This window comes from Mobula birostris, chromosome 11 (assembly GCF_030028105.1).
Source record: "Mobula birostris isolate sMobBir1 chromosome 11, sMobBir1.hap1, whole genome shotgun sequence".
Taxonomy (NCBI): domain Eukaryota; kingdom Metazoa; phylum Chordata; class Chondrichthyes; order Myliobatiformes; family Myliobatidae; genus Mobula; species Mobula birostris.
This window is the reverse complement of record NC_092380.1, coordinates 54,537,468-54,559,725: the sequence shown is the minus strand read 5'-3', so window position 1 is coordinate 54,559,725 and position 22,258 is coordinate 54,537,468.

The window sequence follows — 22,258 nt, the reverse complement described above, 5'->3', positions numbered from 1 at the left end:
TGACCCCGGGTTAAGGAGAGGATTACCAGCCAAGACTCTCAATTCATAATTGCAATCCAGAAAGCCTTGCTGCAGTTCATCTTTTCTTCACATTGGAAGGCAGCAGCATTGGACTTGCCTGTGAAACTTCCTGCACTTCCTGAGTCTGTCGGTTTTCTCCGTCTCAATTCTATGTTCTATACTAGACAGGAATATGGAGGAATTTAAGGTCGGGGGGCCGGGTATATGGGAGGCAGGGTTTAAGGATCAGCCCAGCATTGTGGGCCAAGGAGGCTGTACTGTGCTGTACTATTTTATGTTCTATGTTCAACTTGTGAACATGTGTCAGAGATAGTTCGACTGTTTTCCCATATTAGAAATTTGGAAAATCAAACTAAAAAAGTCTGACAGTAGATGACCGAGATGCAAACAAGTATATTATTTTCTCATAACTAATATGAACTCTGAAAGAGAGGTTTACATTATATAGAACTTTTCATGAGCTCTCAGCATACACAGTACATTGAGATAATGATCAGTTTATGAGATGCTGGTTAACAGGTAAATACTAGGTCAGGGCAACAAGCAGAGTTTGGCTCATCTTCTTCAAAAGATTGAGATGGAATCTTTGATGTACACTCAAGCCAGCAAATAATCAATGGTTCAATTGAATGATGGCACTTCCAAGTGTACAGCACTCTCTCAGTACTGCAGTGGTCGTCTGTCTGGATTTTGTGCTGGTCTTTGAAGTGAAATGTGAACCTTGAAAAGTATAATTATTAAGCAACAACCGACATCTAATCAACCTGATGGTTATGCCCATCAGTGAAAGGCTTTTGATCCTGTTCCAATTGTGAACACACATGAACACAGTAGCTACAGTATTTGACATCTGTTATTAACTAAGCTTCTCTCATGGAAAATACAAGTAAGGTAGGAAGGTCCCAGAAAATATGGAAAAGGCGGAATGAAGTTCTAGTCAGAACCGCAAGAAAGCCTGCAGATGCTGGAATCCAAAGCAACACACACAAAATGCTAGGGAAACTCAGCAGGCCAGGCAGCATCTATGGAAAAGAGTACAGTCGACATTTCAGGCCGAGACCCTTCATCAGGTTGCTCCTTCAGCCTGCATGTGGCTCCATCGCAGAGCATAGGTGCTCAGCTCTACTCTTCTGTCGTGATGAGGACATACTCAGGTTGGAGGAGCTATACCTTATTTTCCACCTCGGTAGCCTCCAAACTGATGGCATAAACATCAATTCCTCAAACTTTCAGTAATACACCCACCCCCAAACTCTCCTTCACCATTCCCCACTTCCCTCTTTCACCTTATCTCCTTACCTACCTATCACCTCCCTCTAGTCCTCCTCCCCCTTGGCCTTCTTCCATGGCCTTCTGTCTACTCCTATCAGACTCTCCCTTCTCCAGCCCCGTATCTTTTTTACCAATCAACTTTCAAGCTCTTTATTTCACTACCCCCCCCCCCACCCCGCCTTCCTGGTTTCACCTATCACCTTGTGAGTCTTCCTCCCCTCCCCCCACTTTCTTACTCTAACTCCTCATCTTTCTTTCCAGTCCTGGTGAAGGGTCTCAGGTCAAAATGTCGACTGTACTCTTTTCCATAGATGCTGCCTGGTCTGCTGAGTTCCTCCAGCATTTTGAATGTGTTGCTTGGATTTCCAGCATCTGTAGATTTTCTCTTGTTTGTGATAAGACTCAGGTTATAATCAGGATGACTTCAGTAAGACAAGAAGTGTGAAAGTGATTCTATTTTACACATTTCCCAATTCTCCCTTCCATTAGTATTGCATTTTATGACCAAATATTTCTCAGCTGGTTTGTGCGTGATGGGCAAAGTAAACTACTGAAGTGAAACAGCATGATGCAGTTATTCTCTTTACGTTATTGTGCAGAGATAAATTGCATTAAATAAATCTGATCAAGATGCTTTGTCCACCCATTTAAATCTAGAAGAAAATGAGTCAATCCAAACTTCCATTCTCTAAAGTTTTTTCTGCCTTCTGCAAGATGGAAGAGCACAAAGGGTAAAGGTGTAACCTTCGTCACAATAACGTTTCACTGTTACATTCAGAGAACAACGATGTAAATGGGAAACAGAATGAACCAACTTCAACAAAAGGCAGATGTGCAAACTATTACAGGAGTGATAGAGTAATGGAACTTAGGAAGGAAACTGGACAGACCTGATCTTCTAGTACTTGCAAGTTAATAGTGGGGGGGGGGCATGTTTTAGAGATAAAGGGATCCATGAAGAGAAATGTGACCGGAAGTCAAAAATTGGAGTGAAGAAGTAGACAATGTAATTGTACATAGAGAGGTAAGTGTGTAGATGTAGAATACTGTATTTCAAGATCTTGTGGCTCTGCTAGTAACCTACACCCATTTGAGATGTGAGTCTGAATGGAATAAGTTGAGAGTTTTCCATCTAATTTGTCTCAAAAGTAATGGGTGGGTATGGAATAGATTTGTAAGTGTAATCCAGCAACCTCTTTCTGAGTAATATTATATACGTACAGTACTTGTAATTGGTGCCTCAGAAGATTGTTGTGTACCTTATAAAATTAACCAGATCAAATCTGTTAAATATCACCAGTTTAGTAAAAACAGCAGGTGAATGCATTCTGTGCTTTCATCAAAAGAGATTGCAATATTTTAAATTCTTCAGTTATTTCCTCTCCCTGTCATTGGAAAATTGAGATAAAGTTCTGCAGGTTAGCCAAACATTCTTGTAGAGGTCCTGAATGCCTATTACTATCCAAAACATTTACCTTAAACTAAGCCTAAGGATCAGGTAATTTACTCCACTTACTCTTAATGTACTGTACATTTATGTCAACACAGTCCCAACATACCATGAACACTTCTTTATAGCTCTTTAGAATTGCATTAATTGCATTTTAATGAACCAGTTTCATTTAAGCTCCTTCTGTTGTTCTTGGCTGCTGGAAGCTGTCCCTCAGGGAACAAATGTATTGGCCCATCTGCTGGTTGAGATTAAAGACTGCGAACACTGTACGATCAAAGTGTTTTGTGGCGGCTGCACTTAGCTATTCCTCGGCAGTCATTTGAGGTGTTTACTCTATTCTATTTTGTGCGGTGATAAGAGGAAGGGCTCCATAACCCCAGCCAAAATATGCAGAGCTTTCTACGTAAATCACCCACCCCTCACAAGTAGGATCCAGATTGCGAGCAGAGCACTCTAAATTTGACAAAGTAATGAGAGAAATATTGTCTTTTTGAATTATAAATGTTTACATGTTGGGACATTAACTCTTTCTCATTCTTGCCTCTGAGTCAAAATGTTGTGAGTTCAAGTCACTCCCCAGAAACACGAGGACATACAGCCTGATACACCAGGGCAAGAGAAAGGGGATAGTGCACTACTGAAGGTCTTTTGCCCAGGATTTTAAGTCCACGCTATGACTGTCCAGTGTGGATATTTGAAAATAGTCCAGTATTACTCTGAATAACAGTTGCCTCCAATGGACATTCAATATATAATCTTCAGCCATCATTACAATAATATCAGACCATTAACACATTGTTGATCAGGGTCCCTACTGAGGGCAAATCAGTGGGCATGCTTTCTGCAACGGCAACTAGAACTCAGAACTGCTGGCTTCGAGTCATCATAAATTCTGTTCCACAAATTCCTGAATAATTCTGAGAGCAGCATAATAAATGAGAAATATTTCTGCTAATAAACAAGGTTAAATGTCACCTTAAAGCATGGAAAAAGAAGTGAAATTGAAACTGGTCAGAATCAACTGAAATCCCTACAACTCAATTTTGTCGGACCAAGTCCAGACATGAGGTTCAGCACCACACTCATTACAGATAATGACTTCTGTGTGTTCCTGTTCCAAACGTTTTCTGCAGCTGTTTTAAAAGAGGTGTATCATTGTGCTGATAATGTATGATACTTACATGGTACAGCATGTGGGTTGGAGCTCCACAGAAAGTGAGCTGAATGAATAGTGCCTTTTGAAAACATCATCAGATTTGCATCCTGGAAGACAAATCTCAGTGAGCCAAGAAATGAACAAATTAAGAATAGCTCAAAGCAGAATTCTGGGTTGCAGTAAGTTTAACTGAGGAAAGTGGGTACTCATGATTGTTGCATCACATGAACAAGCAGAATTTCTCATCCCTCAATCTGAATTTCTGTTAGATTAAAGGAAATCAACTTCATTGCTCTAGCTTTACAGTAAGATGGCAGTGAACAGGATATGCCACCCACCCTATATGGTGCCAATCACAACAGCACTCTTACAAAATGCTGGTTGTAGCCCTGGACCAGAGCGAATATGAAGGTAACCCAGGTAGGTCAGGTGACCTGGAGCCAATAAAATGGAAATGCACCATTTGAACTGTTACTGTTTCTTTTTGAGTAATGAGCTTTGAATGTAAGGCAGCAACAACTGCTAAGAGACCAACCATCTCAGAAGACCCCACGGCCACGTGGAGATTGGAACGGGACCACGAGGAATGACTGTCCAGCATTGACTACTGGCTACAGTAATACCTTTTCTTTTCATTGACTGTTCAATGGATCAGGGAAACTTACTAGGTGTGCACACAGGTAGTCGGTTGTGTAAATTCACATACTTCTTAGTTAAGAGAATAAAGGTACTTATCGGTAAATAAAGATTCTCTCTGTGCTTCTCTGATCATTATTACTAAGGGGAAGATGCTTGTAACAGATCTCTATGTTCTGCCTGTCTTAGTCTGAACCCATCTTATTTATATAGGCCAGATGGTCCTCAAACAAGGCTCCATTTTCTCTCTCATCGAGCCTAACAGCTAGAAGTGGGAAACGAAAGTTAGTCACTACTTGGAGTCACAAAATTATACAAAATGGACACAAACCCTTCAACTCAACTCGCCACAGGTTTCAGTGCCAATAGAATTCAAAACAAAGCCTTCAGCATGTTATGTATAAACATGGCCCTAGGGCCTCTAAACCTGACCCTCCGTTCCCACCTTTTGAAGTAACTTTTGCTGTTTGTATGGCTCCAGCAGATGGCATCCAAATGTCACTTAGATCCTCAGGGTGATGCAAATCAGCTGGGCTCAGATAAATACAGAGACTGCTGGGAATACTCCACAATTTGGGTAGCATCTGTGGAGAGAGAAAAACTGAAAAAATTATCTTTGATCGTAACAAAACATCACCAATGTGAAACATTAACTCTGTTTTTCTCTCTCTGTAAGGTGCTGACTGACCTAAGTATTTCCAGCAGTCTTTGCTTTTTTTTTTCATTTCAAATGTTCAACATTTGCAGATTTTTCTTTGCTTCTGCAGATTTTCTTGCACTGATGCAGGAATGTTTTCCTACAAACTTAACCCAATTTGCCATTAGATCAGAAAAGCAAAACGTCATAGCCTTGTCCCTCTTGCTTTGCATGGGAAAGCTGTTTAAATAGGTGCCAACCCAGGAGTAGAAGATCTTAACAGGACAAAACTTTAGTGTGACATGGCAGCATAGCAGCATAGCTAGTAAAACATCGGAGAGATGGGTTTGTTCCTGACCTTGCTGCTGCTGCCCGTGTGACCCTTGTGACCACATGAGCTTCTTCTTGGTGCTCCAATTTCCTCTCACATCCCAAAGGTGTTGATCAATTACTGTAAACTGCCCTTAGATCAGATGGGTGATAGAAGAATTGATGAGGGTTGATGGGCAAGTGAAAGAGAATGAGTTGCAGGGAAAAAATGGTGAAATGAGATTGAAGGAGCCATGTTGAGAGCCAGCATGGGCTGAACAGACTGAATGGCACCCATCCATGTCGTCAGAAAATAGAAACTCTTTCCTGTGCTTCTGATTTGTGCCAATGCTTGGTGTTCAGTTGGGATGTTTAGTTAAGCAGAGATGATGTTGTGACAAAGTACAGCCACTTCTATCCAGGTGTACAGGAGAAACAGTCACACAAAAAGGAACAGGCTGAACCATAACAGGACTTAACTCAAGGCACAACTTAGCATAAATAGCTGTTGTTTTAAAATTTTACTTCAAGTATTCTGTGCACAAATTTACAATATTTTTGTTTCTCTATTTTCCAACATGCACTGTTTGTTTTTGTCATCTCTGTTCTGACGGGTGTAATTTGTCTAAAATCCAAACCTGCCCAGCTTGATGATTTTAGAAGCTCCACTCGAGGAATCATAGTCTGGTGTCTGGAGTCAGTCCCTTCTGTCCTGAAAGACATGAGTCGTGCTAGGATGTGACAAAATAGAAGGAGGTGAAACATTACTTAGAACCAAACAATGAAAGAACATAGAATCTAATCACCTACTCTTCCTTCACTCCAGTTTGCCTTCTGCTATCATACCAAAACCAAAATGATTTTGGAAACTGCTGTAAAATCTCTTCTCAGCCTGGTAATGACAATCCCAGTATCCCCTATCTTTCCAGGCTTCTGGCCATCCTGATCACCACCTCTGCACCAGAGACTGAAAAGTCTCCCTAAAACACAGCCTCCAAAAATAAACACAACTAGTTTTACTGTAAAGTGATAGAAACCTTGTATTACAGAAAGCTGCATGATAGCAGAAAATGCTATAGTTGCTGTTGAAGCACAGATTTAAATAGATTTTCCAAATCATGATTGAACTATATCCAATAATGTTTAATGAAAGTAGTGTCCCTCATCTGTCATTCCGCATTATGGAAACATGTGAAAGCAGAACTACCTGCTAAAGACCAGCAGATATCTGACCAGTATTTTATACTTAACTTTGTATTGTCTATTATTGACTAAGGATGCCATATGCCTTTTATTTTCACAGTCCGTTCACCTTTCCTGCCATCTTTAAAGATTGATCCAATAGCCCCTCTATAATTGTATGGAACTGATAGCTTAAACTGTGAAAGGAATTAATCCCTCTATTTTCATTTCCTTTGCCTTATGTCTCAGATTCTATACTAGGCCCACAAGGGAACCAGGCCTATTGGCAGCAGAAGCAAGCTGCAAGTCAGCAAATCTTATAGTTCAGCTTGCAGTAGACCCTGAAGTAGTCACAGAGTCCCAGATGAAATGCCCCCAAACTACTGACAGGATAGAGCGGGCATGGCCGAGAACTTGACCTCCCCTTTGAAAGAGATGTCTGGTGATTTGTCAAAGGGGCAGAAACTAAACAGGTTTAGGTTTTAATCAAATTACAACCACCACAGCGGGGATAAAAAAAATAACTGTACTTGTTGGAAAAATAGAGAAGAAAGTCATAATATTTGAAGTAAATTTTAAAATGATTTGACCATTTATTTTAACATGTGTCTTGAGTTAAGAGCTGACCCCCTCCCCCCATATGGTAGAGCCTGTTACTCTTGGTAGTGACTGCATTTCTCCTGTACACCTGGATGGATGAGGCTGTACTTTGTCCCAACATCAGCTCTGCCTAACTAAACATCCCAGGCCAGCAACAAAGCTTTCAATGGAGTTGCTTGTATGGCCAGTGACCTCAGGCTGACCTTGAGTTGTGAGTTAAGGATCAGGTTACAGGAGCTCCTCTATCCATCTGCATGCAGCCTTTAAGCTTCAAAAGAAAAACACAGCACATCTTTAACAGGTGAAAGCCAGCATATCTTCACTGAAAGAAATTAGTGACCTCGTCTGCACTTAGTTGTCACAATAATGTGCACAGGCTCCTTGTTTCAGGGAGACACCTGTTTCACCATGATGTCTGCTATACCTACTAAAAAAGTTCAAAATAATGTTTGGACAGCTAAATCCTTAAAACACTGGGAGATGTTAGTTTACTCACTGTGTTAATTCTTCAGTTAAGGTAATAGACAGAGGAATCTAGTACAAATTTGGGAAAAATGTAAATCTGATTAAGCTTTTAACATATTCCACTGGGACATATTACAGCAAAAGGGTTACCCAGGTTATGAACATCCAGCTTATGTTCGGCCTGTGAAAATGAAGGAACACTGAGAGACGGATAGGAATAGAATTGCCTGCGAGTATGGGGTTGCGAGCATCATCTGCCAGCTGAAGCATGGCAGTTCTGCTTGCCTTCTCTCGACCCCCCTCCACCTAACTTCCTCATCACAGTCGCCACAGTGAGGGGCTGGCTGGAGCTGAGCAGAGCTGGGAGCAGTGAGCAGACTCGCTCACTGAGGCAGGCTGCCAGCCACTCTCTCCACGCTTACCCAGCCGTGACTATTTCAAAGTTCAAAGTAAATTTATTATCAAAGTACATATATGTCACTATATACAACCCTGAGATTCATTTTCTTGCGAGTGTTCCCAACAAATCTATGGAATAATAACCAATACAGAATCACTGAAAGAACGCACTAACTCGGGCATTTAACCTGTGTGCAAAATACAACAAACTGTGCAAATACAAAAAGGAAATATAATAATAAATAAGTAAGCAATAAATATCAAGAACATGAGATGAAGAGTCCTTGAAAGTGAGTCCATTGGTTGTGGGAACACTTCAATGATGGGGCAAGTGAAGTTATCCCCTTTGGTTCAAGAGCCTGATGGTTGAGGGGTAATAGCTGTTCTAGTTATTAGTTATTAGTGGTGGTGTGAGTCCTGAGGCTCCTCTACCTTCTTCCTGATGGTAGCAGTGAGAAGAGAGCATGTCCTAAGTGGTGGGGGTCCAGAATGATGGATGCTGCTTTCCTGTGACACTGCTCCAAGTAGATGTGCTCAATGGTGGGAAGAGCTTTACCTGTAATGGACAGGGCCATATCCACTATTTTTGTAGGATTTTCCATTCAAGGGCATTGGTGTTTCCATACCAGGCTGTGATACAGCCAGTCAACATACTCTCCACTACAATCTATAGAAGTTTGTCAAAATTTTAGATGTCATTTACCATTTGGTGGAATATGTGCTATATTTCCACATTTAGATTACTTCCATATTTCCAAATGATTTGTAGAAAAATGGCATTTTGGCCCATTGAATCTATGCTAGTGCACAGGACAATCTCGCTAGTCTTCAATTGTTCCAGTAACACTTTTGCCCACATTCCCAGCAACAATCCTTCCCCTCCCAGAATCTCCCACTACGCCACGCCACAAAGGGCAATTTACAGTGGCCAATTAGTCTAGCCCTCTGGGTGCCTCAGGGATGTAGGATGAAACCGAAGCACAAGGAGAAACTCAGGAGAATATGCAAACTCCACACAGAGAACACTGGAGATCAGGATTCAACCCAGGTCACTGGAAGAATAAAAACGAGACAACAGACAGGTACGGTTGCAGCTGTTTTAGATTACAAACACACTGTAGCTACGCATTCAGCTACAGCCACAGGCTCAGATACTGTCATGGATCTGTCAAAAGAGGAGTGGTAGGATTGCGTCAATTGCTGGAAACTAACCTCCAGTACAGTAAGTACACTGAAATAATGTGCAAAGTCATCACCACCGTTCTGGCCTTTGCTGCTGAAAGTTTTATCAAGCATGTAGCAATTGCTCTGCATCTCACAAATGGATCAGACTGGTGACTCATAGGGCAAGCAACCTTCTCACTCTGACTGAGGATGACTGGCAACTGAATTGTCTGAGCCTGAACTATCCAGATTTCTGAAAGACTGACATTGATCAGTTTTTGCGCTTTCTTGACCATTCACAAACACTGCAAATGGTGACAGACCAAAATAAAATGGAGAATGCTCAGTGGGTTAGCCACCATGCTCGGACCACATGAGGGGTGGTTAAAGTGTTTCCTTCAGGGGATAATCATTGCCTGACAGTAATGTGGCATATTCTTCTCTGACAATAGTGTGGCATACACTCAGTGGCCAATTTATTAGATACAGGAAATTCCTAATAAAGTGGCCACTGAGTGTATGTTCGTGGTCTTTCAGATTCGATGTGTTGTGCATTCTGGGATGCTATTCTGCACACCACTGTTGTAAAGCATGGTTATTTGAGTTACTACCACCTCCCTATCTTCTTGAACCAGTTTAGTCATTCTCCTCTGACCTCTCTCATTAAAAAAGCATCTTCGCCCACAGAACTGCTGCTCACTGGATATTTCTTTTTACACCATTCTGTGTAAGCTCTAGAGACTGTTCTGCATGAACACAAGAACAAATAAGCGGTTTCTAAGATACTCAAACCACCCCATCTGGCACCAACAATCATCCTATGGTCAAAGTCACTTAGATCACATTCTTCCCCATTCTTATGTTTGGTCTGAACAACAACTGAACCTGTTGATCATGACGCATTTGAGTTGCTGCCACATGATTAGCTGATTAGATATTTGCATCAATGGGCAGGTGTACAGGTATGCCAAATAAAGCAGCCATGCTGTCGTTGTTACTTGCCTCTTACTAGGCCAAGGCTAAACATTTCACCAGTTCAGCTGCTTAGCACATACTGCTTCGTAAGGTGGGAGATTGCCAGTAGAATGAAATGCCATGCATTCACCAGAAAACATCCCTACTTCTGAAGCAGCTGAAGATGTTTATGCTAATGGCATTGCTCGAAGGAACTTTGATATTGAACAGCCAGATTCTACAGACAAGGATCATCTTTATAGTAATGTTGATGAAGACAGTACTTACTAGGAACAATATAAAATCTCAATTGGTGCACTAGCATGGAGTGCCACTGGATAGAATGCCAAAGCTCAGAACTAAATTATGAACAGATTACTGATAATGATTCTGATTACTATTCAAAGTAGGACTTCCATTGATACAATATCTTTTATTCCCTCAGAACGTCCCAAGGTGTGCTTGCACCCAGCAAGGTACTTATGAAGTGTCATTGTTGTGAAAACATGGGAAACACAGCAGTCAATCTGAATGCAGTAAGCTTCCATAAACAACAAGAGTGACTATTTGTTTTACTTTTCAAATATACACTTTATTCATAGTAAAAATATATACAAAAGAATAAACACAGCACAAAGCATCTTACATTCAATACTTTCAGTGGTATTAACTTTTTACTTAAAACCATGGCACTGTTACCACTCATGTGGCTGCCTTGGTTGGTACATTATTTCAATAATGAAATATCCTGTACTTTAGGTATGGTGACTGAGGAATAAACACTGGCAAGGACACCAAGGATAATTACCCTAGGCCTTTATAAAACAGAGTCAAGGTGACTTTTATGTTCACCTGAGAGAACCGATAAAGCTCTAGTGTAATATATTATCTGGAAGCCAACACCAGTAGTAGTGCAGCATTCATTTGGTGCTCCTTTGCCGGCCGGTGGTGCAGTGACATCAGCGCCGGACTTTGAGGTGAATGGTCCAGAGCTCGAATCCGGCCAGTTCCCTGCATGCTTTCCATCTGTGCTGGGTTGAGCATCAAGCTAGCAATTCAGCCTCATAAAAAAAAATTAGTCAAGTGCCACAGAAACAGCCAAAAATGCCACCCGGTGTGCCACATGGTGCTAAAAGGAACAACTACAGTACCGGGTTCTCCGCTGGAGTTACTAGGCTAAACTCCATTCTCTGGAGTATGACCTGAAGCTGAAATTTTTAGTGCAAAGAGAGCATGCAACAAACTGACCCTCGGCTGAAATCAGGGTTCAGTTCTGGACCGAATATGAACCCAAATCTCAAATGTACATCATCTCCAAAGTAACAGCAACAGCATCTTGTATTTATATGGCACCTTCAACATGGTAAAACATTCTAAATGTTATCATGAGAGCACAGGAGAAGGTATAGGAGCCTAAAGCTGCACTCGGTTTTTAAGAACAGCTTCTTCCATTCCACCATCAGTTTCTTGAGTGGTCCATGAACCCTACCTCATTATTCATTTATTACATCATTAACTTGTTTTTTTATGTCTTGCACTGTACAGATGCCACAAACCAAAAAACTTCGCAATATAAATCAACGATAATAAACTTGATACTGATTCTGAAAAAAATCAAAGTCTGATGCTGAGGCAAACAAAGAGTTAGTTCAAAAGACTGATAAAGAGTTGGGATCAAAAAGTGTCAGAAAGCTGAAGAGTTTTATAAAGATTATTCCAGAGTTTAGGGCATTGGCAGATAAAGACACAACTGCCATTTATAGAGCAATTAAGTTTAGGATGAGCTGGAGGTTAGAAAAGAAGGATGTATCTCAGGGAGGGGGGTATGTTATGTGGTTGAAATTCCAGAGAAAGAGAAAGTTGCAGGGATAGTTGAGGCTTTGAAGTGATTTGAAAATAAGTATCTTGAAAGCCCTCCACTTTAGAGATGGCTTCACCCTGAGGTGGAAATATTAACCTGGTCTTGAATAAGTGTTGATAATACACAACTGTGTTAGAATATGTCATTACGTTACACTTTACATTGTGCAGGTAGCTCTATCAGGCTGATCAAAATGAAGTCAGACATTTCCTGGTGTTCTGGGAATAGACCTCAGCAATTGCTTGAAATGCAAATTCATTCATTTATCCAATGCTTTGCTGGTGGACATCTGTGCAGAAACAGAATGTATATACTCGCAGATGATGTTGTAGATGTCTGGGCTTCTGAATTGAATTTTAATTGTGCCATCTGGTACACCCACAATATTGTGAAGGAGGTATATTTTAGTGTCCTTCTATTAACTGTTTGAACTGCAAAGTTTGTGAAACTGCCTAAATGTTCACAGATCAATTGCCAAGGACTTCCTGCACTTTTCATCATCAGTTTGCTCTTGTTAGTTTATATCCCTGTTAAAGGAATTTTGTTAATCTGATGCTATTGAAGATCAAAGAAGCAAGTTTAGGAGCTGATACTTTAAGGGCAACCTTAAGAAAGCATCTTTCAAACAAATGTTCTGCTGCCTTTTCTGATTAGCTCCCTTAAATCAAATTAGTTTTAAACTGGCAATGTTTTCTATCGAAACTTTTTTTTGTTTTTATACAACTCATGCTTTCAGTATATAGCCTTGTGCTTTGCTGAGTGTAGCTGCAGAGTATTTCAGTGTATTTCATAATAGTTACATAAATATAATTGTGGCTCATACTGGTCTTGACATATACATAATATTGTGCTTTATACATTGACTGGAGACTAATTAAAGTTCAGTTTACAGTTTTACCATAGTTATGATAATTGCTAATCCTAGGTTTTGCAGTCCAAAAACTACACCAGGAGAGGCATGAATCAGGAACAGGGAATACGTAATAACTATTGGCAGAGTGACCAATCTTAAAAGCTGATTATGACATACTCAACTGCAGTCCCTGAAGCTGTGATTTACTTTGTACATTTTTTCTATCAAGAAAAAAATGTGTACAGATTTTAATTTTAAATCTGCTTTCTCCTTGAGTTAACCTGCAAAAATAAATGAGATTTCTTTCTGAAATGGAATATTTATTGACAATACCATATTGGCCAATTGACTGAAGGAGGGGCTCACAGTGGACTCACAGCAAACATTTCATTGTACATCAAACAAAGTAATATATTTAGAAAATAGAGTTTCTTTGAAGAGAGAAAGAAGCAGAGACCACATGTCCTCCCTAAGGGGCAGGGTAATTTTCAAAGAAAAGTGTAAATGGAAAATAGTTACACATAAAATATGCACATACAGTCAACCTCAGGCACTTGCAGCAGATTAACTAACACGGTGGTTACCCAACATGAATATCTTATCTTTTCTTCCTTCACTATTTTCTCTGAAACTAGCTGTCTTTCCATGATGTCCAACAATTCGAATTTTACGGAGATCAATATGACATTATCTGGAGGACCGGACAATGATGGGGCTCACCCTTTAACTTAAGTATCAAAGAGACATGTGGCCTATTCCTGCAGTAATTTACATGTTTTAATTTAAAACTTTTATTTCTGATTATCTTCTACTTATTCTGTCTCTTTCCATACCTCGATTCATCATCGTTTTCTTTACCTTTTTTCTTTTCTCTTTTTCCTGCTTGGTGGGCTAGTTAATAGCTCAGATGTAGTTAGGGAGAGTACAGTGGGGGAGTGGAATAAGACATTGGAGTGGAAGGTAATTTACTGGTAATCTAAAATTGGAAAGCTCAGAAGATCAGGCTCTGCTGAGGTCCCAAGCATTCCACCAACTGGATGGCTTCTTGTAAGTCCATCGTGAAATATCGGGAAACTGGTACAACTTCTGTAGGAGAGTCAGAAGATGGAGATGTAAGAGACCGCAGACACTGGAGTCGGGAGCAGCAAACAAGCAACAGAGAAACTCAGTGGGTCGAGCGGCGCCAATGGGAAGAAAAGAATTGTTGATGTTTCAGATTAAAACCCTGAATGAGGACTTGATCAGATGATGTTTGACCTGCCTTCTAGAGCTAGTGATATAAGACTTTTTAGCTCCACTTGAAGGTGCAAGTGGAGGCACTTCTTACAACATAGCTCACTTTGTTCTGCAGTGGGACGACCATGAAGATGACATGCTGTAATCTATGGGGAATTCTTGTTGAATCAGAGAAGGCCACCTCAAAGGTTTTAGCTGAACCTGCTAGACAAGCGTGTTTAGCTATACACAAAAAGCAGTGTGCTTTTATTGTCCAGAGACAAATTGAGTCATAAAGTCAAAGAGCACTACAGCACAGAAACAGGCCCTTTGACCCATCTAGTCCATGCTGAACTATTATACTGCCTGGTCCCATTGACCTGCACCTGGACCATCGCCCTGCATAACCCTCTCATCCATGTATTATCCAAACTACTTATAAGTGTTGATATTGAACCGGCAAGCCCCACTTCCGCTGGCAGCTCATTCCACACTCTCAACACAGTCTAAGAAAAGGAGTTCCCCTTAAATATTTCGCCTTTCACCCTTAACCCATGACCTCTAGTTCTTAGCTCACCCAATCTCAGTGGAAACAGCCTGCTTGCATTTACCATATCTATACCCCTCATAAGTTTGTGTACCTCTATTAAATCTCCACTCATTCTCTTTCACTCTGTTAGGGAGTATTTCTGGATTTATGTGAATATAGTCGGTATTAGATCAAGCAAGAACTTGTCTTCAATTTTTATTGTAATTTGCAAACAGTAAACTGAAGTTAAAAGCCCGCAGACTAAGAGGTATGATTTCCAAAATGGTGACCGAGATGTTTGTATATGCATGAGCTACACATTAAGGCAATGGAGTTGTATTAATTGCTCAGCAGCAATCCAGACAACTACAGGGTTAGGTAAATTGCACCATTGTAAATAAATTCAGGGAATCATTGTCAACTCAAAATATTGAAGTAAACAAAGTCATTGTAATTATTGAAATTGTATTGTACCGCCTACTATCACCTATATACTTTTGGGTTTGTGAGCCTCTACTGAGAGTGTCTCCAGAATGAAGCCTGCTTGATGTGATGAATAAAAACCTCCGTATCACCAGTTTCGGTGTCTCTCCAATGACTTTGGACACTGTCACAACATGCTCCAGGGAATAAAGTCCTAACCTGTTCAACCTATTCCTATAACTCAGGTCCTGAAGAACTGGCGACATCCTTGAAAATTTTGGCTGTACTCTTTCAATCTAATTGATATCTTTCAGATAGGTAGGTGGCCAAAATTGTAGATAATACTCAAAATTTAGCCTCATTAAGACACTGGTCAGGGGAGGGGAAGATGGCGGCGTGACGCAGCGGCTCCGAAATGATATCGTATTTGTAAGTAGGGTGCTGTGCACAATCCTGATTTGATGGAGATGGATGTGAGAAGCACATAGAAACATCTGGAGAAACTTCTGAAATGCCTGCTTCGCTGCCGCTGCTACTGTGCGATCGATAATCTCCGGAGGGGAGGGCCCCAAATCCTCGGCTTTGCCTATTGCCTGTTGCCGGGGCTGGGGTCAAAGCACTCGGTGCTCGGTGTTGGAGGGCTGGTCGGAGGCTTGTAGTTTTCGGATGGACTCAAGAGTCGGCTGTGGTCGGGTGCTTCCAGGGTAATGCATCGGCAAGTTTGCGGTGCTGTAAGCTCATGGCAGGAAGAGTTTTTCTTCCTTCTACCATCTGCGTGAGATGATGGGACTTTCGAGAGACTTTGAGACTTTTTTTTACCGTGCCCATGGTCTGTTCTTTATCAAATTAGGGTATTGTTTTGCACTGTTGTAACTATATGTTATAATTATGTGGTCTCGGCTGTCTCCACCGCGGAAGGTAGCTTCTCTAAGGCAATGAACTTATAAGCTTTCAAAAACCGATAGACAACCACCATGATGACTGGATGGTGGGAGACCTGTGACAAGGTCTATGGAGATGTGTGCCCAAGGTCTTTTCAAAATGGTCAGGTGTGGAGGAGACCTTGAGGTTGGGTGCGAGACACTTTGTTCCGCCGCACACCTCACATGCCTGCACGTACTGCCAAACCTCTTTCATCACTCCAGCCACCAATACCTCCTCTTGATAAACTCGAGGTTCCTGGCAATCTCTGGGTGTGTGGTCATTCTTGATGAATGTCCCCACTGCAGTACCTAGGACTGGGCAGAATTTGTGTTGGAGGACTGTCCTCCTTGCGCTTGGGCCTTGTAAACAAGCGCGTCAATCCCCCAACGAATTGGCTATACCACCCTGACTTGCGGCAAAATGTTGGTAGGCTGCCCCCCTCGTTCGGGTTTGTCAAACTGGAGGGACAGGGCAACAGGCTTCTGGTTCTTAGACCCCAGTCGCTAGGTCAGGATGAAATTAAACTGGTTAAAAAACAAAGACCAACTGGCCTACCTGGAATTCAGCCTCTTGGCCTCCTGAATATAGGCCAGGTTCTTATGGTCAGTCCAAACAATAAAAAGGTTCTTGTCCCCCTCCAATCAGTAATGAAGAATGCACATGGGTGCAGTTTACTGTCCAAAGGTGGTCGTTGAGACAAGGCGGCCCCTACTCCAATGACTGAGGCGTCCACTTCCACAATGAAGGGAAGGTCCGGGTTAGGAGAAGCCAAGATGGGAGCTGTAGTAAACCACTGTTCAAGCTCTGCAAAAGCAGCCTACACTTCAGTAGTCCAAACAAAAGGGCCCATGGATTTCTTACTTAGGGCTGTCAGTAGAACTGTCAACGAGCTGAAGTTCCTGAAGTTAGCAAACCCCAGGATCGTTGGACCTGTTTGATATTGGATGATGGTGGCCAGTCTCTGACTGCATGGACCTCGGTATGGTCCATCTTGAGACTACCATTTAAAATGATGAAACCCAAAAATGAAACAGACGTCACATGAAACTCAGAAACTTGGGATTTCTCCAACTTGACGTAAAGTGCATGGTCAAGCAGCCTCTTTAAAATGCCCATGACTTGAGCGATGTGCTCCTCCATGGGCATAGACTTCGAGAAGATTAGGATATCATCCAAGTAAGTGAAGGCATACTTATGGAGAGTATCCCATGGCACGTGGTTTTCTAAAGGCTTAGAAAATGGTTGGTGTGTTCACAAGGCCAAAGGACATAATCTGGTACTCACAGTGTCCTGTCTGAGTATTGAATGTCATCTTCTACTCATCGCTCTCCTTGATATGAACCAGATTGTAAGCACTCTGGAGGTCTAATTTTGTGAATACCCTCACCCCTTGGAGTAATTCAAAATCTGAATGCATAAGAAGAAGGGAGTAGTGATTCTTAGTCATTATGCAGTTTAATCAATGCATGGCTGCAGGTTCACATCTTCTTTTGTACGAAGAAGAAACCTGTGCCAACAGGTGAAGTGGAGAGCCAAATGAAGCCTGTGGCAAGAGCTTCCTTTATGTTTCTCTCTGGGCCTGAGAGCACGTAAAAATTATCCCACAGAGGACAAATACTGCATAGCAGGTCTATGGCTCAGTCATAGGGTCAGTACGGTGGAAGAGTCGAGGCCTTTCCCTTGCTGAAAACCTCCTCTAAGTCCTTGTAAACAGAGGGGATTTCAACTGGTTTTGGTGTTGCTATCTCCTCTGGACCTTCCTTCAAGGATGACTCCTGAGATTTCTTTTGTGTGGGGTGAGTCAACGGGCCTCAGAGCTCACAAGTTCATCTGTGGAAACAATGGCCAAATCAAAGTCTGACTCCCCAAAGGCGACGACGATGAGGTGTTACAGAGGTTTCTTGCACCCTCTGGGATTGGTTTCATGGATCGTGGTAAAGGAGTCTTTCCCTTTCTTGAGACCTGGTGGCTGGTTCCCTTCAGCTTAGCACCAAGTCTCCCAGACTGCTCAGGCCTCTCCTTGGTCTTCTCCTGACCTAGTAAGTCCCTCTCTCTAGTTCCTGTGGGATTCCAACCAGGCTGGGTCATGATTTGCACTGTTCTGTTGGCCAGAACTGGCTTGTCCGCTCTTGAGGACTGGAATAGGTCTCCAGAAGGTCTCAGGTTCCCTGTACTGAAGCCTGCCCTCTTATTGGTCACTGGTCAATAGAGAGTCAGAACACCATGCTGTAAGTAAAGCCTCTTACCATGACTGGACCAAGCAATGATTCTCCCTTCTCTCCAGTCCATGGATGGGTTATGCTGGGACAGCCAAAGATATCTAAGGATCCGGGGTACGAGTGGTGAGTCAATAATGCAGAAATTAATACCGTCTACATGATTCCCTATCCACAGTCTGGATCTGCCAGGAATATAGTGTTCGGCTATCCAAAACGGTTACAAGCAAGGACTGACTCAACTTTTGCAGCAGTATGTCAAACTGATGGGCAGTTTCGAAATCTATAAGATTACTCATGGTCCCAAAGTCCACAAAAGCCTTCATTTGCCTTGAGTTCTTATCGCAAATCTAAAATCCATGGAATTGGACACAGTGGCTGCTGTTGTCACAGTCCTCCCGACACTGGATGGTCATAACAGTTCTCCAGGTGGCTGCAGGTTCAGACGTTTGGTCCTCAGGTGACCTGGTTCTCCACAGTAAAAGCAGCAGCCTTGACTTCGACACCAGGACCTCTCATTGGCAGAGAGTCTAATGCAACCGACCTGCATGGATTCGACTGGATCTTGAGCAGGTGATGTACTGGTCATGGTCCAAGGTTGGGGAGTGGAACTGTGATGGCTGGGGACTGGGCTCGGACCAGCTCTCTTCGATCTCCTGAAGTGGTTCCACTTTCACTCTCCAGGCGATTATCAAGACAGATGGACTGGTCGATGAAAACCTCTAAGTTCTCTGCTGGCTCTCCCAAGGTGAGGGCATTCTTTAGTTCATCTCAGAGTCCATGGCAGTATAGTGTGGCCAAGGCCTCCTTGTTTCAACCACGCTCCTGGGCCAAGGTCCAAAATTCGACCGCGTAGTCGACCGCTGACCGTCCCCCCATTGGATCTTCATCAGACAGTCTGAGGCTTGGCTGGCTGCGGTGGGGTGATGAGACACTTTCCTCATGGTGACCATGAACTCCTCCAAATCCGCACAGAACTCTGACCTACGTTCCCAATGCATGGCGATCCAGGCCAGGGCTCTTCCAGTCAGGAGAGCGATAATGAAGGCCATTTTTGCAAGCTCCAAAGGGAACTGAGATAGCTGAAGTTCAAATACTAATGAGTATTGAATGAGGAAGTAGCAGCAGGAGCCTGGATTACTGAAGAATCTCTATGAAGTTGGAAGATGTACTGGCTCCAGAGCGGGACCATCTGGTTCCTCCAAGTGACTCTGTCTTCCTCCTTGCAAAAGTTGACCAATGGCTACATGGAGGTCGTGAATCTCAAGGCCCTATCTGGAAATATCTTCACTATGGCTGGTCACAGCAGACGTAGACTCTGATACCCTCTTGGGTCCATGTTGACTCAGTCATACTGTGACCAAAGTCTTTGATGAGAATGGCTTGGACCCAAATATGCAAGGCTGGGATCGAGACACATTATCAAATGGGATTAAGAAACTGAGCACAAGTCAAACACTAGACGAAATCACTGGTAGGGTTACAATTGAGCATTGAACCTATGTTCATAAGTCCCTTAAATACTCAATTCTTAGCTGCCAAAGCATAATTACCAATTAATGGGAACGTCCTAAGCCCTCCTTTAGCCCTCCGTACTCTGGAGAGTTGGAGCGTTTACATCTCGGAAGTTGGCGTGGGTAGGAGCATCTCATAACAACTACCTCATCCTGAATGTCAAATAACTGAACCTTCTTGACAAATTTCCCATGTGGGACCTTGTCAAAGCCTTGCTAAAGTCCATTGTGTTCCCATCCACAGCCTTTCCTTCATCAAATTTCTTGGTAACCTCCTTGAAAAACTCAAAATGATTGGTTAGACATGGCGTACTATGCACAAGAATGTTGATTATCCCTAGTCAGGCCCTGTCTATTCAAATACATTTATATCTGGTCCCTTAGAATGTCTCCCAATAACTTACCCACTACTGACTTAGGTTCATCAGCCTATAGTTTCTCAGCTTATTCTTAGGTCTTTTCTTAAACAACATTAGCTATCCTACAATTCTCTGGCACTTCACCCATGGCTAAGGACATTTTAAATACGTCTGCTAGGCCCTTGCAGCTTCTGCATTAGCCTCACACAATGTCCAAGAGAACACCTTGTCAAGCCATATAAATTTATCCACCCTAATCTGCTTCAAGACAGCAAACACCTCCTACATTCTAATCTGTATGCAGCCCATAACCTCACTGCTGTTTTGCCTTCGTTCAATAGACTCTGTGTCTATCTCCCAGGTAAATCCATCTGCAAAAATTCCAATTAATGTCTCCCCCATCTCTTTAGGTTCCATAATCACACCGATCTTCAAGAGGATCAATTTTGTCCCTTGATATCTTTTTGCCCTTAATATATCTGTAGAAGCTCTTTGGATTCTCTTTCAACTTGTCTGCTAGAGCAATCTTTTTGTTAGCCCTCCTGATTTCCCTGTTGAGTGTTTTCTTGCATTACTTATACTCCACAAGTGCCTCATTTATTCCTTGCTCCCTATACCTGCTATATATCTCCTTCTTCATCTTAACCAGGGTTTCAACATCTTTCAAAAACCAAGGTTCTCTAAACCTGTTAGCCTTGCCTTTTATTCTGACAGTAACATACAAACTCTGTACTCTCAAAGTTTCACTTCTGAAGGCCTCCCACGTACCAAGCATGCCTTTGCCCGATAACAACCTATCCCAATCCACATTTTCCAGATGGTTTCTGACACCATCAAAACTGGCCCTTCTCCAATTTAGAATCTCAACCATTATCCTTCTCCATAATTATCTTGAAACCTATGAAATTATGATTACTATATCCAAAGCACTCCCCTACACACACTTCTGTCACCTGTCTTGTCTCATTCCCTAATAGGAGATCCAGTATCACACTCACTATATATTGATTAAGGAAACTTTCCTGAACACATTTAGCAAGCTCAATCCATTAAGCATTTTATAGCATTAGAGTCATATTCAAATTTCGCTTTTGAAGGCCTCCTACTTACCAATTACACCTTTCCAAAAAACAGCCTGTCCCAAACCACACTTGTCAGATCATTTACGATATCATCAAAATTGGCTTTTCTCCAATTTAGAATCTCAACCTACAGACCAGACTTATCTTTTTTGCTTATTTAATTTGAAACTAATGGTGTTGTGATCACTAGATGCAAAGTGTTCTCTAACACTAACTTCTGTCACCTGATAACAGATCAAGTATCACACACTCTGTCATTGGGACTTCTATATACTGATCAAGAAAACTTTCCTGAACGCATTTGACAAATTCTATCCCATCTAGTCCTTTCACAGTATGGAAGTACCAGTCTATATGTGGAAAACTAAAGTCACCTACTATAACAGTCTTGTTTATCAACAAATTAGTTCCTCTAAATCCTGCTGACTATTGGCAGGTTTACATTATAATCCCATTAACATGGTCAAACCTTTCTTATTCCTTAGTTTCACCCATATGGCCTCAGTCGACAAGTCCTGTCTGAGCATTGCCGTGATATTTCCCTCGACTAGTAATGCCACCCCTCCCCCTTTAATCCCTCCTGTTCTATTACGTCTAAAACAGCAGAATCTCAGAACACTCAGCTGCCAGTCCTGCCCCTCCAGCAAGCAAGTCTCACTAATAGCTACAATGTCATAATTCCACATACTAATCCATGCTCTAAGCTCATCCACCTTTCCTATAATGCTTCTAATGCTTCTTACATTGAACTAGACACAGCTCAGAACCTTATTCCCACCATGCTCAACTTTTCAGTTCCTGTCTTTGTATGCAGGTTTAACTACATCTTTCCCCACAACTACTCCACTATTTGCCCCTGCACTCTGGTTCCTATCGCACTGCAACCCTTTGAAAACCTCTGGATCAGCACTAGCAACCCTTCCTGCAAGGATATTACTGCCCTTCATGTTCTCCCATTTTAAGAGCAGCCACCTTTCCCAAGTTATGTAGGTGAGCAATAGAACCTGGTGGCAGGGGGAGAATTTTTAAAACTG